Consider the following 17,088-nt stretch of genomic DNA (forward strand, 5'->3'; position numbering starts at 1 on the left):
ATTTGCATGAAAAATGTTTTGCCTACCACTTGTTGTGATTCCCATTTATCTGTAGTTATGTTTTAAAAGCTGCTTCCTAAGGAAATTCTTCCAGCCATTTCTCAGAGTAGTTGTGTTTTTTTTGTTTGTTTGTTTGTTTGTTTTTGGGTTTTTTTTTTTTTTTTTTTTTTTTTTTTAGGAGGGAAGGGATTGTCGAAAAATTTAAGTCATCTTAAAGGACAGAGGTTTAGAAGCATTTCATTGTTGCAATGATCCAAAGCCATATATGTCATTTCTTCCTCAAAATCCCATTTGGTGCTCTTGCCTGGCAGGGAGCATTGCTGGTGAGGATGGGGGGTGTAGGTGAACAGAAAGGGGTCTTCCTGTGGTGGATGGTAAGCGAGAGAAGGAAAGTAGCTGTTGAAATCCACAGGCACTTTCTCTTCATAAAGCTCGCCCCCCTGGATTTGGCCATAATGGGTGGCAGCTAGTTTTGGCAGCAGGTGGTTCCAGGGGAATCTGCTGGGGAAAGTTCTCCAAAGAATTCTGGGAAGGAAAGAAGTCACAAGGCCAGCTGGTCAGAGGAAAAGGATAACTGGGACAATAGTTGTCATTGAGAGGGCTTCTCCCCAAAGCAGCGTTTTTATTCCATGCTTGCAGATTGTCATAATCTGAGTAGACTCCAGAGGCAGAAGGCTGAAACAGGTCTCCACTATTGTAGATCCTATTACTGGAAAATCTGCATTTTTCATACAGCTTAGTGGGGTCTAAGGTGGAAGTCGGGTCTGCCAGATCAGTGGTTCCCCCTGAACCATAACTCTTGGAGAAGGATAAGCAATCATTCAGTGAATTCTGCTGGGGAGTGTTAGCTATTAAATGTCCACTGTAACTGCCAGGCAATTGGACACCTTCCTGGAATGACCAAGTTAAAGGTAAACTTCCCTGACTTTGTGTTTCACCTGGAAGAGACTTCGATCCTGGGTTCCCCTTCAGCTTTAGGGAGACAGAGGCAGGTGCCCCATGCACTTTCTTCATTGCTCTTCTTGCCTCAACTTCTAACTTGGTTTCTGGCTTTGGATGATCATGCTCTCCCTTTGACTGGAAGAATATGAAGCGTCCATCGTGTCTCCAGAAGTTGGTGACGGGGAAGCCCCCATGGCCTCGGCAAGGAATTAGCTTCAAAGGTCCATTACAGTTGGGACAACTTTTCTTCTGCTGCTTCTCCCGGGCTTTGTCACAGATCGCAGGTCTCAGGTAGACCTTGCGCCCCTCCTTGGTAGAGCAGTTGTGGCCGCACACCACCACACCCAGACCGGACTTCTTGAGGATGCGAGAGTTGTGGTTGTTCGTGTTGCGCATGGCCCAGCTACTCAGGTGCCGCTGTGCATTCCTGTCCTCTGAGCTGTAGATGTGCTTCACATAGGAATCTGGCCACTCCTGGAACCAGTCAGTCTTTTTCACATTCAATGAATTCTAGAATTATTAGCTGGAATTCAAGTCCAGGGCTAAAAAGAAGAAAAGAGCTGGGTGTAGTGGTGCATGCCTGTAATCCCAGCGGTTTGGGAGACTGAGGCAGCAGGATCAAGAGTTCAAAACCATCCTCAGCAAAAACAAGATGCTAAGCAACTCAGTGAGACTCCACCTCTAAATAAAATACAAAATAGGGCTGGGGATGTGGCTCGGTGGTTGAGTGCCCCCTCCCCCCCAAAAAAATGTAAAAAGAAGAAAAGATGAGTTCTTTAAAGAATCAGCAGAAACTTTCAGAGTGATAACTGTTAATAGTTGTTAGTATGTAGAACTTCACCTTTTTTTGCCAAGAAAGTTGTGCTTTTGGGAAGAAGCCATAAAAGATTAAGGCATGGGTGACTTTAAGTATAGCTTCAGAATGAAAACTAAAGAGAAAACAGTTTGACAGGGTCCATAACTAAAAGATTTGCAAGGCAAAATCTCATCAGGCTTGAGGACAATAATAAAAATAGCAATTATAATAACAGAGGTAATACTTGTTGATTACTAAGGGTCAGGTACTAGGATACACACTTTCCATATAGAAATATAGATATATCGAACCAGTTCTGAGGTATTGCTGTTTCCTTTATTTTCGTGGTGGTGAGCAAACAGTGACTGGGAGAGGGTAAACACCTTGCCCAAGGTCACCGTAAGTGATGGAGCCATATTTGGAACCAAAACAATTAGTGACCAGAGCCTTAATTAACCATTACACTGTGCTCTGTCTTAAAATCAAGGAAAGGTACAATTGGTTGAGTGAATTGAAAATGCCTATTAAAATCTATGATTCTGGATCAGATTCATGGAGTGAAGTACATGATTATGATTCTGTGAATCTGTGTGCTGTGCACTCTGAGGAAGAAGAAGAGGCCAGGGTCTAGGCTGAGAGCAATGAGGTTCTTGCCTTGATTGCAAAATTTTAAGGAGATATGTATCAAATAACCCAGTAATCAAGATGCATAATAGTTTAATGTGATACCTTAAAATACAAATAGATTTATGATGTATAGAATATCAAAAATTTAAACACAGAGTTAGTACCAGTGCCATTCAGAACCATATTGAAGTCTGAAGCAATAGGTAAAATCAGCAATGATGATTGTCTTTATTTAAAAATTTGATATTAATGTTGACCACGGATTTTTTTTTTTTGCCTAGCATTCTTTTATTTTTATAAATATTGCACTAAAATATTTTGATGACTAAGGTTTTTGGAGCCAGCTCAAGTTTTGTGCCAGAGGTAAAACATTAGTCTTATCCTGAAAGAGTTTATAATGGCTGGGAAGTATTTTTGTCTCTCAGGGGTTCACCTCTCTCAAATTATCCCTAAGAATCCAAGGATTTGCTCAGTCCAACACACAAACAAGCAAACAACAAAATCAATGAGAACTGCTTCCAAATACCTTTTAAGGAGACAAGTAACTGGAAGATTTGATAAATACAGGCAGGCCCCTCTTTGGGCAGCAGCTCTTTCTATGGCTACATTTACATTGTTGAAATTCTCAGCCCAAAGCCTTCTGCTGCTGCATTGAATCAGAAAATAGTAATCCTCAACTTCTGGTATGCATAGGAATCACCTCAGAATCTTGATAAAAAGCAGATTCTTACTGCCTAAGTCTGGTATCTGCCTGAGGTTAGGATTTCTCACAGTGCTGCTACTGCTGCTGATGTGAGGGCCACACTTGAGTCATGAGGTTCATATGTGAAGCTTGTTAAATATTTACCTTCCTATGAGAGAGCTACCAGAGATTTTGATGTGGTGTGCCTAGTGTAGGCTCCAGAAATCTGCATTTTTAAAAAGAGCCCCAGGTAAATTGAATGCCAGTACCCAGTGGACCACCATCGATGACCTCTATCCTAGTTTTCTGGCCCTCTCTTCATCTCTGTCCACCCTTGGCTCTCTGAGGACTTCTCTGTCCCTGTCTCTGGTGCTCACATTGGAGTCGGTGGACGAAAACTACCAAGAATCATCCCTCCCATGAAGCAAAGGCAAAGATGAAAGAGAAGAAGGGTAGGGGGAAGAAAGGGCCAAGGAAGTGAGAACAATTATCCCCTTGAGGCTGTCCTTGTCCCATGTATTTGTTGATTCTGGGCTTCAAGCACACACTCTCTCATTTAAGAATTCAACACTGGGCATTTCCTAATGACATTTCTTCTTGGTTTTCAGACTAATGAATTAATTCATGGTGAGTCGTGGAATGGTTTATTGATTTGCAGAAGAAAAGTGCCATATAGTTGATTAGATTTAAATGACCTGGAAAATTTAACAAGCACAGTGAACAACTTAAATAAGTGCTAGCAATATGTAAAAACAAAGTTTATAGGTACAAGCCAGTTCAGAAACCAACTTCCCAACAAGACAAAAGAGTAACGTTTCTTACATAGTAGCATCAACAGTAGGGGCCAGGATGAAATATCAGGGCTTTCAGGCTTCTAGCTTGTTATTCTGCCATCTCCTAATGTTTTTCCCTCATTCACAAGGTTGATGATCACAATGCAAAGGCATGAATTTATCTGTGCCTCCCTGATACTTGGTTAGCCCACTAACCAGTTGGGATTAAGGATGGGAAAGAATGTACACACAGGCTCCAAATCTGGAACACAAGAACAAAAATGCTAAATAGATGAATAAATGAATACTTATGGTGCTCATGGAACATCTCAAAAATATATAAATAATAAGACTTTCACTTATAAATATAGGCAGATTTTGAAAACTTATTAAGTATATGATTAAAATCAAGCTGATTAAGAATTATTGCCTATTCTATAAGGAGGATAAATGACATATGAATCCCTCTTATATCTTTGTTTTCTTGGTTATCTATTTGGATGTAGAGCATAGTAAACAGTATAAAATTCTCACTGAAATTTTTAAAAGCTCCAAAAAAGTGGCTAAGCTCACCCACTCAGAACAGATGGTCACCACAGCAACAGAACTGATTCAAAAAACAGAGAAAGTTAATAATGTAAATTTATTATTTTATTTGAAAGTATAAAATAAGAACAAGTAAGAAGTATAGTTATTGGTATACTTCTATGAAATATTTATTAAGGACTAGAATGGATGGAACTGGAAACAGATTAGAAGACTATCTAGAGTAATTCATCCAGAAAAACAGAGAATAAATAAGATATGAAATTAAAATGGCAAATATAAATGACATAAAAGTTCCATTTAAAAATATCTATTGTCATTTTGAAAAATGATCCTCAGCCAAATACCATCTGCTGAAATTGGACATCTGTTTCTGAGAAAACATTTCATAAGCTAGAAAGAGATGGAAAATTCCATTGCTTGATAGAATATCTTTCAGAAATATTTATAGCCAGAAATATTCTCATCTATGTTAGGGAAAAAAAGTTACCTTTAATTATCACTTATACATTATACTGACGGAGTTTTAATGCAATTAAGATAAAGAAGGAAGAGCAATAAATTTAAAAAGGATATGTCAAAATATTATCATTTACCTAGAAACTTTTAAAAAACTAAGAAACAACCGAGAACAACTTAAACATTAAATCAAGTAGGTAGCAACTATATGACTATTATGGAAAGCAAAAATGATTATATAAAACCAAATAAATTTTGTACATACCAAAGATGATTTAAAATACATAATGGCATAAGTGGCAGACTTATTACACATGTTCATCTCTCTTCCAATACTCAATTCAGGCAAATTAGATTAATGAAGAAAATTGGAGGGAAGCCATCAGCAGACAAGAGATTTCAATACATTTCTGGGAGACAGTAAGTAAACAGGAGTGATAAATGTTTGAACTGCAAGAGAAAACTAGAGCTTTGTACACACAGATGGTCATGGAGTCAGCTTCAAAGAGATTTGAGGCTTTGAAGCCATAGCATGGGAATTAAATGAGATGTGGTGCTAAAAACCCAGGCATTGGCCTGAGGTTGTGGCTCAGCAGTAGAGCTCTCGTCTAGCATGTGCAAGGCCCTGGGTTTGATCCTCAGCACCACATAAAAATAAAATAAAGATTATTGTGTCCAACTACAACTAAAAAGTAAATATTTTTTTAAAAAACCCAGGCATTAATTAAGAGTTTATATATAGAACTGTTACTACCCCCATGTCTTCTCCAGCCCCTGTAGCCACTATATTCCTCAGACCCCAAGCCAAAAAATGCTGCTCTCAGGAAATTGAGTGCCCCAGAGGCAAAGTTGTCCACATTCTGGTGTTAGGGACTTTCTAAATGCTCCTAAAAACAAAGTCTATGAGTTGCTAAGGATTTTTCCACATATGTTCTCAAACATTAATATACACCTTAAGACTACAGCAGTCTTAAGATTAGTCTCCAAAGTGAAAGACCAAAATAAACAGGAAAAGAAATGGACCTGAGGGAAATAGAGAGAGCACATGGAACAGAAGAGAACCCAATTACTATCCTCAGAGGTCTTTAGGAAGCTCTTTCAAATAAGAAGTAAATGATAGTAAAAACAAATAATCTGTATGTTAAAAAGCTGGGGTTGTGACTCAGTGGTAGAGAGATTGCTTAGCATGTATGAAGCACTGGGTTCAATTCTCAGCACTGCATATAAATAAATAAATAAAATAAAAGTCCAACAACATCTAAAACTATATTTAATAAAACTATGGACCTTAAAACTCTTATCTTTACCCTTAAATAAATTAATTTAATAAAATGGTTGAAAGGTGAATCCAACAAAATATTCAATAAAGTAGACAAAAGACAAAGGCTCATATTTCTTAGAGAAAATACCTTGAGGAACTTTCTAGGGAGACTTTTATCTCCATAATGGAAATTTCAATATCAGAAAACAATAAAGTATATTTTCCCAGAGATGAATGATACTACTCTTCATATTAAAGAGATCACAAAGGCCTCAACATCATAAAAAATGAATTTCCCATATGTTGGATCACAATATGAAATTAAAAAATAAATAAATAAAAATTTTTTAAAAATCTAAAAGCAAGATAGAGGGAGAGAAAAATTACCATCAAACAATAAAAATCACCCTGGCCCTGGACTTTCTATTACCAAAATCAAAGAAAAATATCATCAAAGCTGTGAGAGAACAAATATATTCAACCTTGACCCCCAAATTCAGAGACTGATCATTTGTGACCTGTCTAGCATGGATCTCTGGGCAGAACTATGGGCATTTTTGATAGTAAAAGGAGCTGTGTTTGACAGTGTGAGGATGCAACCACCAAGATATGTGGCCAAATAAAGCCACAATTCTATACATTGTGAGTTGCAGGGCACTGTCCTTCTTACGTGCACCAGATGGGCTGCAGGAGGAAAGCCCTAGAAAATGTCATTAAGGACTACTTTATAAGGCTAGTCCTTAAAAGAGACACACACTATCTTAAAAAAAGACAATTGATTTCTTTTTGGATATTACATCTACCCTTTAAGTGGCTGCTCCTAGGAGAACACACAATGCTCCTCAAAGTGTCGGCTTTGTGAACCACCAGGTAGGATGTCCCCCAGGCATGAGAAAAGAAGAGCCCAGATTCACATGATTCAATTGATTGGAAATTATTTTAATAAAATAAAATAACAACAGAGCTTAAAAAAAAATGAAACTAACAAGACAAAACCTGTATCTATGGCAACATACTGCTTGAGATGGAAGTGGGCCACGGTATTGTACGCGCCTTCGGGTCAGGAAGAAAAGGCAGATAGGACAGGGTCAGGTGGGAACCGTTTCTGCCTGAAAGTTGACAATGTGCCTGGAGGCCCCCCCCTTGGGCCTGAGCCCTGGGAGGCCACACAGTGAAAGCCTGCCTTGGACAAATCCTGAAATAGGAATTCTGAGAGCTTCAGTAAATGACTCTTTCAAAGGAACCCATTTGCTCTTGTCGGGGTGAGAAGGTGGGTGTGTGGAGTGGGATGGATTAGGTGGGGGTGGGGAATGAAGTGACAGGCTGTTAAGACAAGCCCAGCATCCGAACTTGCATGTTTAGCTTGTGCTATTAGCTGGAGTGATTATATTTTAATTGCCCACTTCAGTCGTATATTCTTTAACATTTTAGTGCTTACGAATGTGGACTTCACTTCTTATGCCCTTGTTAGTTTGTATTTGTCCTTTAGTTTTATTTTGTTTCTCTGGACATGCCTATTTATCCTTAGTTTTATTATGCCATTTTATATAGTCTTTTTTGCAGTTATCTTGACATTTTAAATTGAAGTATGTGCTCTCAGTTACTTTAGTTGTAGCTTTATAACCTGTATTTTCTACTGAAAGACTATACTTGTCCCTTTGCAGAACAACTTATATTTATGGTACATGTACAATTTATGTGAAACTACAATTCTGCCAATGTTCTACTGTTGGAGTTACATTGTTGGAGACCCTGCCTCATTAGTGGTCTCAATGCCTTCCTTTCTTCCTTGGCGTCCACCCTTCCTCAGATAATTTCCAGAAGTCTTTACAAAGCATTTTCTGTCCAAAGGACTAAACAGTTCTTCTTTTTCAGCTCTAGGATTGGAACTCAGACATCTTCCCTCTTAAGGGTACAGGACACCTTACCCACTTTAGAAACTGGTTCTCTGAACATGTATCAAGCCGCACTCTGAAAAGTTGAACACCTTTCTTACCACCGCTGAAGATCTCTTCCTCAATTGTGTCCAAAGAAACATCAAGGTTGAGCTTCTGCTCTTTTTACTGCCACTGAGCCCTGTGTGGATTTCTGTCTGAGCTTCAGGAATCCTCAAAGTGACAGAGAATGAACCCCGTGCCCTTTAGTCCTCACTCAGGACTGTGGGGTCATCCACACTTAGTTGGCTTGGGCTCTAATATGACAACTCTTCATACTCATTTATCCAGGTTATTAGGAAGATGTCATCAGGATAGGATCCTCAGTCTGTTGCATGTAGTGGGAAAAAATAAGGAAGCATTATGGATAACAGTTGGTCATGTCCACACACAAAAATCCTTTTGTTTTTGGTACCAGGGATTGCATCCAGGGGTCTTAACAACCGAGCCACATCTCCACCCCTTTTAAAATATTTTATTTAGAGACAGGATTTCAGCGAGTTGCTTAGGGCCTCATTAAATTGCTGAGGCTAGCTTTGATCTTGTGATTCTCCTGCCTCAGCTTTCTGAGCCGCTGGGATTATAGGCATGTGCCACTGTGTGTGCAGCATGAAAAAACTTGAATACACAATAAAGAGCCTTGAGCTTAAATTAAAATTACAATAACCTCACTTACTTGGCAAGGAGAAAGAGCAGAAGGCTTACTGAAAAAAAATTTCCAACTAAAGAGAAACAACAATTAAACATTTGTTGAGGCAGAGAAATAGACATATACCTTTTCTAAATTGAAATTATAACATAGCCAATAGAATGGTCCAATTAAAAACACTGACAATAAACAAAACTTTATAGAGATCCATGTTAACACCATCCGTTGCCTAAACCTGCACAGAGAGATCTACAACATTATGATTCACTGAAGGGACTAAAGGAAAGTCTCCTCTGCTGTCAAATGGAAACATGGTCTGGATGAGCCACACTGGGGCCCGAGCTCAGAGGCTTTGAGTATGAGAGACACTGAATACTTGGCTTAATTAAGGTCAGAAAATAGAAATGACTACTCAACATTTATTTCAACTCTTTTCCAATGGATTCCTTGGTGTGTTGCTTCTGTTAACACGTAGAATTACTATGCACACAAGGAAATATAATTTCACTTTCTGTAAAACTACTTCTCTTTAGGAAACAGGACAGTTCTAACCCTATGGGGTAGCCAGAACTACACTTTGCCTTCCATGGCCAGAGGGGCCATAGACAGACTAACCATAGATTTAAATTTACAACAACACACCATATCTATGAGGGAAGACTGGGCCAGATAGGATTATGGTCATCAAAGGAATGGATCAAATAATTACACAGACATAGTGATGGAGAAATGAAATTTATTTTGCCTAAAACTTCCCCTGGCTTCTAGGTGAAAGATGGGTAACTATTGTCAAAGAGATTACTAGAGAATCTTTATCCATAAGAAAAAGTATAAATAACCTATTTCTATTAAGGAGGCAAATTATTTAGTGAAGAGTTGTTAGAGTCTGTAAACAAGTCTGGATGGCGCCTGGCAAAATGCCAGAGAGAGTGGTTTGTGAAGTAATGCCAGCGAGCCATTAAGTGTGGAGATTCCTTATTGGTTGACTGATGTATCTATTTTATGTTAATTAAGATAAGCTGTGTGGAATGTATAAATATCGCTCCAGTCCTACAATAAACGGCTTCCATTCCTGCTGTATCAATCTACACAAGTTGTTCATCACCCCCCGGTTAGTTTGCTGCAGCCGGACTGCGGCAAAGAGTCATTGGTACCAAAGCAAAGGAGGTTTCACAGAAATTCTTTTTATCGCTCCCGGAAGTCAGGAGCAATACACTTGACCGACATATTTGGCTTTCTCAAGCAGATAGGCCTGGCGCCTTAACCTTGCATGAGAAGAACAATGAGATAGATAGATAGAACACCCAAGGAATCAGACTAGAGGCTAATAGCTTTTGGGAGATTAACATACTTTTCTTTAAGAGGTTAGCTGTTATTAACTGGAACAGGACAATTTCATTTAATGCTCTAGTCTATTCCATTCCCAGTAAGTCTTCTGGGAGGACTTGAAATTGAAAAAGACCCCAGGAAATATGAGGATCTAGAGTGGTGAGATCCAGGTACGGGGCAATCATGTAAGACTAAAGGTCAATTCTACAACCCTGTGCAGTATGAGTATATTCAATTGTCCAGTTAATTTGATCATTTAATATTTGTTTTTAGTCTGTCCAGACTGTGTTAACAAACTACCATAGACTGGCTTTTAAACAATAGAAATAAAATAAAATAAAATAGAAATGTATTCCTTATAGTTCCAGAGGCTGGGAAGTCTCAAATAAATGCCAACAACAGATCTGGTATTTGGTGAGGGCTTGCTTTCTAGTTTATAGATGGCTCCTTCCCACTGAATCCTCAGATTGTGAGAGGAACTACAGGGTCTTCTTCATATCATAAAGGCACTAATCCCATTATGAGGGTAGAGCCCTCATCAACTAATCACCTCCCAAAGGCCATGCCTTTTAAACACTCTCATTTTGGTGACTAAGTGTCAACATACGAATTTGGGGGAAATACAACCTTTAGACTATAGTGATATTGCTATTGCCTTTTTTTTTTTTTAATCTCACCAAATATTCTTCAGTGCAATCATTTTTAAGAGGACAAAAAATTCTACTAGGTGGCAAGATCAAAATTCATTACTAGTCAAGCATGGTGTCACATGCCTATAATCCTAGTGACTTGGGATCACAAGTCCAAGGCTAGCTTCAGAGACTTTGCCAGACCCTCAGCAAAGACCCTGTCTCAAAAATAATGGGGATATAGCTCAGAAATAAAGCTCCCCTGGATTCAATTCCCAGTACCAAAAAAAAAAAAAAAAAGGAAGAAAGAAAGAAAGACAAATCATTCTCTATTATTGGTTATTTATGTGGTTGCCAATTTTTCAAATTTATAAATAAAATGTAACTTAATTTCATATTTTTTTTTTGGTATCCTTAGGATATATTCCCAGGAGAATTGCCCATTATTATTGATTATTTTATCAGATCTTTATACAAAAAGAGTAGAAAAAAAATGTTGCAGCACCACACAGTAAGGGTTGAAGTTTGGCACCACCTACATTTGGGGCCAAATGTGTGGGGCAGTCCCATGCATTTGAGAATATTTAGCAGCAACCTTATCTACCCATTAGATGGCAATAGCACCTCCAGCCCTACCTTGGTTATGACCACCAGAAAACTTCTATAGACATTGCCAGGCATCCTCTGTGGGGCAAATAATATCTTGGGGTAACAATTGCTGGTTAAAGAACAAGCTTTCATGAGTGAAATTAGCAGGTTCTTCCGACATTGCATCTTCCCTAAAGAAGAGTCTCTTAGCTGAAGTCTTTTGGGTGACTGTCTTTCCTTCTTTTCTGATGTTCTGGATGATTTCCACATATGTTCTATCCCTAAACCTGCTCTAGCTCTTCTGTCTTTCAATATGGGTCCAGCCCTGGTATTGGCATTAAATTTGTTATGTCTCCCCCCCCCCCCAGGCACTAGGAGATGCCCTGGAAAACTTGGCACTTAACTGTAAATACATGGATCTCCCAGATAACTCCTGCCCTCCAACAGAGCAGGCTGTGTGCAGACAGCTTCATACTCAGTATGGGTAATTTACATTTGCTTCAGAGTCTTAGGAAAGTCATTTTATAGATCCTGTGCAAGAATGGGACAGGCCAGTCTGCATCTCCTCAATTGGTCACTAGCAATATATTCTGCAATACAGGATCCAGCATGGACTGCTCCTCATCATTGCACTCCATTTAGCTTTATTCAGCTTCATAGATGTCACCATTATGCAAACCAGCAATAAGAGCCTCCAGTTATTCCTGGTACCAGGAACAGTGGCTAAGGGAGCCAAGTTTCTTTCCCTCAAAGATCACTTCTGTTATCTGATTAGACTTACCCCAACAAAGTCTCAGTTAAGAGATGTCTAAGCACTTAAAGCAGTCCATGGAGCTCTGTATAGGATTTATTCCTTTTCTGAGACGCAGTCTGTAGGGGATAAATCATACCTCACTGAAAGGGACCTTGCCCAATATCCAGTGGCAGGTTAATTACATTCTGTCATAGAGAAAGCAGAAACTTTTTAGCACAAAATAAACAGCCTGAATTTCTGCTTGATTTGTTTCACTTTTTATTTTATGCCACAGTCAACATTGTGTTGGTTCGGCTTTCTGTCACTGTGACAGAATACATGAGGTTAAAAAAAAAAAAAACTTATAAGGAGGAAAGGTTTATTTTGGCTCATAGTTTCAGAAGTTTCAGTTCATGGTTGGATGGCTCTGTTGCTTTTGGACTTGTGGTGAGGCAGTGCATCATGGCAGGTGTACCTCATGGCAGCAAGGAAGGGGCTGGGATTCCAAAATCTCCTTCAAGAACACGCCCTCAATGACCTACTTCCTTCCACCAGGCCCCATCTCTTAAAGGTTTTACCACCTTCCAGTATTGCTACAAAATGTGGACCAAGCTTCTAACACATGGGCCTTTGGGTAAAATTCTAGATCCAAACTATAACACTGAATAACTCCATTAAATTATTACACATCGCCACCTCTGGAAAACTTGGCACTTAGCTGTAAATACATGGATCTCCCAGTTTAAAAAATGCTTCCCAGTTAAAAAAATGGCATTGGATTGACTCTGATGGGAAGTGATTGTATTTTCATGTATCCTTCACCCAGAAGCAGCTAGTTGATAATTATCTATGGAAGCCCAAGCTTCCTAGCTGTCAACACACACTTTTATAAAGTTGAGGTGTTGTGCTGTCACTCAAAACCTAACACTGTTATTTATCTCAGATACTTGACTTGAAGGAAAGGAGGTGATGTTTCTCAAAACTCCATGGAAGCATCTACTCACAAAATATTTCATTATCCAAAGAAGGAGCCTTCCCTCTAGAGGACCCAAGAATGATTCCACGGAATTAAAAGTGCAGACATTTACTTTTTGGTTTAGGGGTCCCCATTTCACTGAGGTAAAAGGACAAAAAAGGGGTCCATGCTGTTGTTTTATGTGATGGCTCACAATTATCAAAGAAATGCACTTAGAGTTACATGATAGAGACATACAGAAATATAAAAGGAACTTGCAGTGAGTGGCCGGGAGTGAACGTGGAGCATAATTCTCTGGTTGGTCTTTGGCCTTATGTATCCATCCCAGCATTCCCACTCCACTCCACCTCTTCATTCCTTCCTTTACCTTTCCCTACCCACTAGTGGGCCAACTCAAGCATTTTCATTTCTCATGTGCTTATCACTCCTTTTCCTTGTTTCCAAGAGCTACCCCAGTAGCACATTTGCTCCATCCTCTACATTCCTTTCTTAGGGTGTTAAATACCATGTCCTGAGCAGGTGCTACCAAACCAATGATTTCTTGCACGGGCAGTTTTATATTCTATGTGGCTGGATCAAACTCTATTTTCCAGTACAGATCAATGAATTCTTACAATTCTTTGTTATATAGGATCTTCTTATCTAGCCCAGCATGTCCCCTCATAGATTATGCAAAGGTTTAACTTTAATGGTTGACCTGGCAACTAGGATTGGAGGTGAGGGATATTCTGAGAAGAGTGTCTGCTGCCTTGTCAGAAAGTAAGAGATTTCTGCAGCATTTTAGCACAGCACAAGTGCATACTCTTCCTAGAGAAAGATGGGACATTTCCACCAGCCCAGATGGTCCAGAGATGGAGACGCAGATGCAGAATAAATATCCTTAGGAGTATCCCAAACATGGAATTTTCTTTTCCTATGTTTCTGGATGATGCTCTCTAAAGCCCCAGTGTTTGCATAATAGATTTGCCTTGACTGATCACTCACAGATTTCTAGACCTCTGTGGTTCTAAGTGCTTGGTTTTCAGGGTCTTGCTCAGCTATTTCCTTTGAATGCAGGAGATGGGGGATCTTTCTGTAATCTACCCAGATGATCTTTGGCTCTTACATTTGTCTACTAAAGGTAGAAATACACATATCTATATCCATAGCTCACTATATCTATAGAGAATTTTTGGCCTTTTTCAAAAAAGTTTACATCAAATAAAGTCAAATACCAGGTTTCCTAATCCCTCCTAACTGCTCCCCCCCCAAATACTGTTGTAGTATAGGGACCATAACTTCCTAAATAAATCCTTCAGATCACAATCACACTTGTTTTTAATTAATATGTTTTTTGTTTAACAGATGTAAAAAATGCATACAGTTTTTTTTTTTTTAAAAATTGGGTAGTTAGTTATAATGTGTGAAAGAAATAATGTGTACAAGAATAGAATCTAATGAAAATAGCCCCACAGATTCACATGCGTGTATACCTACCTTTACTGAGGTACATGGTGGGGGAAAATGAAACACAGCCTTCAGAATAAGCTTCTATTATATATAAATGCCAATGCAAATCCAAACAGGAGTGAGTCTGATATGAGGAAGGTTGGTGTTTAAGGTGGAGTTTTGCACTATATTTTCAAAATATTTTAAAATGACAATACTAATTTAAAATAAATATATTTCAATGAAATGTAACCCACATAAGAAGCTTATGAAGAAGCAACTCTTTTCTATTCTCAAACTTTTACCAAGGCTTGACTTTTTTCTTTATTCTCCAGCTTCTGTTTCAGGTGTGTTCTTACTTAGCTTTATTTCTACTTCTTGCAAAAAGTTTGTTATCAAATTAAATAGAAAGGCAATGCAGGCAAGACCCTAGAGAAATAAGATTGTGTAAATCATGTGCCGATTCTCTTTCATAGGATTTGAAATTAAAGACAGGAAGCAAATAACATGTAACAGTCAAATGGTGACTTTCCCCCTTAATATTTTTTTTCCAGTCTAGAAATATGCCTTCTTTTAGAATGTGGTCCTAAAATTAGAAACTAAGATACAGCATATTTAACGCCCTCATGACTTTTAAGGAAAGAATGTAATTTAAATACAAATATTTGTCAACTTCGTTTCTTTAGAGCACATCTGGAGTTTGAAAAATTCCCTTCCCCAGTTTTTATTTTGAACACTGTAAAACATAATATTTTGCAATGAGGTCATTTTATTTATTGTTACTATTGCTAGGAAAACTTTAAAATGAGGAGAGGAAAAGTATCTAACACAAAAATCCTTTCAAATGAGACTTATTTTAACAAAAAGACCATCCACTTCATTGTGCCACTTATCTGCATGTCTGAATTTAACATTCTAAAACTCTATAATTGCATTGCTTTGGTTATTAAAAATCTTGGGAGAACTCTGCGTAAAAGGAATAAAATCATCTGTAATTTAATCATCTTAACACAGCAACTACTATAACTCTTACAGATCCCTTCAGTTCCTGTCATTTATTTTTCATGACTGCAATCTGCAAGTGTGAGAAGGTATAACTGAAATAATATGGATTTAGAAGTAAAAAAAGAAATGACCAGAGCCAAACAACATAATAAACACGTTGTGATTTGTCACATAATTCAATTTAACTATGCTGTGCTTATGAGAGCATGACATAAAGGTAATATTTTAAATTATCAGACATTAAATTATTCAATATTTATCTGCAGACCCATCTGGAGCAAGATTACAGAGAGGAATATAATAGAATACATATAGCTTTGAGAATAAGCAGGGGCAAAACTTCAAGGAAAATTAAGAAACTGAAAAGCTATCATGTGAAGTTAAGATGAGTGTCCACACAGAGGCCCAGGGAAGACCTTTACTTTCATGCTGAGTTGACTAGTAGTTCTGATAATTTGCTCAAAAACTCAGCAGTGCCAAACTGTAATTTTTACACATCCAGTTGTTTTAGATACAGCTCAGTGAAGCAGATATTCAGGCTTTAGGAACTTGCATGCTTTACACATACTTTGAAACAACACCCAATACCCGTTAGCCACGGATAATACAACTCTGTAGCTAAAACCCCCCTCAAGCAACTGCTGTCTTTGCAGCCCTCTGACCCAGAGACCCCCATCAGGCTGCTGAGCAGACTTCAGGTAGACCCACAAAACCCTCTCTGGTTCTCCTCTCTGGGAGAAATTCCCTTATCCTCTTTTTCTTCCCACTCCCAACCCCAGCTCTAGTCTCTGAATGATCTCCTGTTGGCAGGGACTTTCTTTCATGTGCAAGCTCATTGAAGTAAAGCTCCTGCATGCTATTGCTACTTCATGATCATATGGTTTTCCTTGACCAACCCTGAAATCCCCTAAACCTATTGAAAGAATTGTCCGTAAAGAATCATAAGGTACTTCCTGTGGGTTGGTGCGGGGGGGCAGGGAGAGGGTCAGAAGAATAACAAATTCAAATCAGGAATATTTAATAGATTGATAATTTTAAAATAAATAAACATTTTGAGGATATTATTTTAAAATTCAAGAATTTAAAAAGTATCACTCGGTAGAGTCTCTGATAAGCTTTTTTGGATTCCCAGTGTCAAGTTTGATGGTACTTCACTGACCTTCACAAAATTTTGAGCTTTTTATGAAGTTCTGTGCTCAGCTTTAATTTTCAAATCGTGTTATTTCATTAATAAAGAAAAAATAAGAAATATTTTAAAACACGAAAGCTTATAATGATCATTAAGCAGGAAAAAAAATCACAATATAATTGCAGTACCTACTGTTGATATGTCACCTAAATCCTATACATTTTTAAAATTCTTCATCCTGAATCATATATTTAAAGGCACTAGAGAGCTGCTGAAGTAACAAAGACTATGGGAGTAAATTCTATAGAGGGGGATACGTCAAACGTGCAGTTGCTTTATCCTGTGGGTCTTTTGCAGTTACTGAGAATAGGCAAAAAGCTGGACATCTGGGCTTTGTCTAAGTATTTAAGCACAAATTGAGGAACAAGAAATCAGTAAAGCTTTTGGTGATCCCACAGAATTGGAATGACAAAATGGGAGCATTTTATATCTAAAATTTCTTTTCCACCCTTTTTGGTAATACATTTGCAAATTCTGAAGCTTCATGAGGTTGAAGGTGAAAAAAGTAAATCAAAAAAGTTCTGAAAGTGGAGCAGAGCTTT

General features: G+C 38.3%; 1 pseudogene; it reads right to left on the minus strand.

Moving 5' to 3' along the window:
- Positions 1 to 206: 206 nt before the first annotated feature.
- Positions 207 to 17,088, minus strand: part of LOC143394658 (chorion-specific transcription factor GCMa pseudogene) — a 141,866-nt pseudogene continuing 124,984 nt past the window's right edge.

Source organism: Callospermophilus lateralis, chromosome 3 (genome assembly GCF_048772815.1).
Source record: "Callospermophilus lateralis isolate mCalLat2 chromosome 3, mCalLat2.hap1, whole genome shotgun sequence".
NCBI lineage: Eukaryota > Metazoa > Chordata > Mammalia > Rodentia > Sciuridae > Callospermophilus > Callospermophilus lateralis.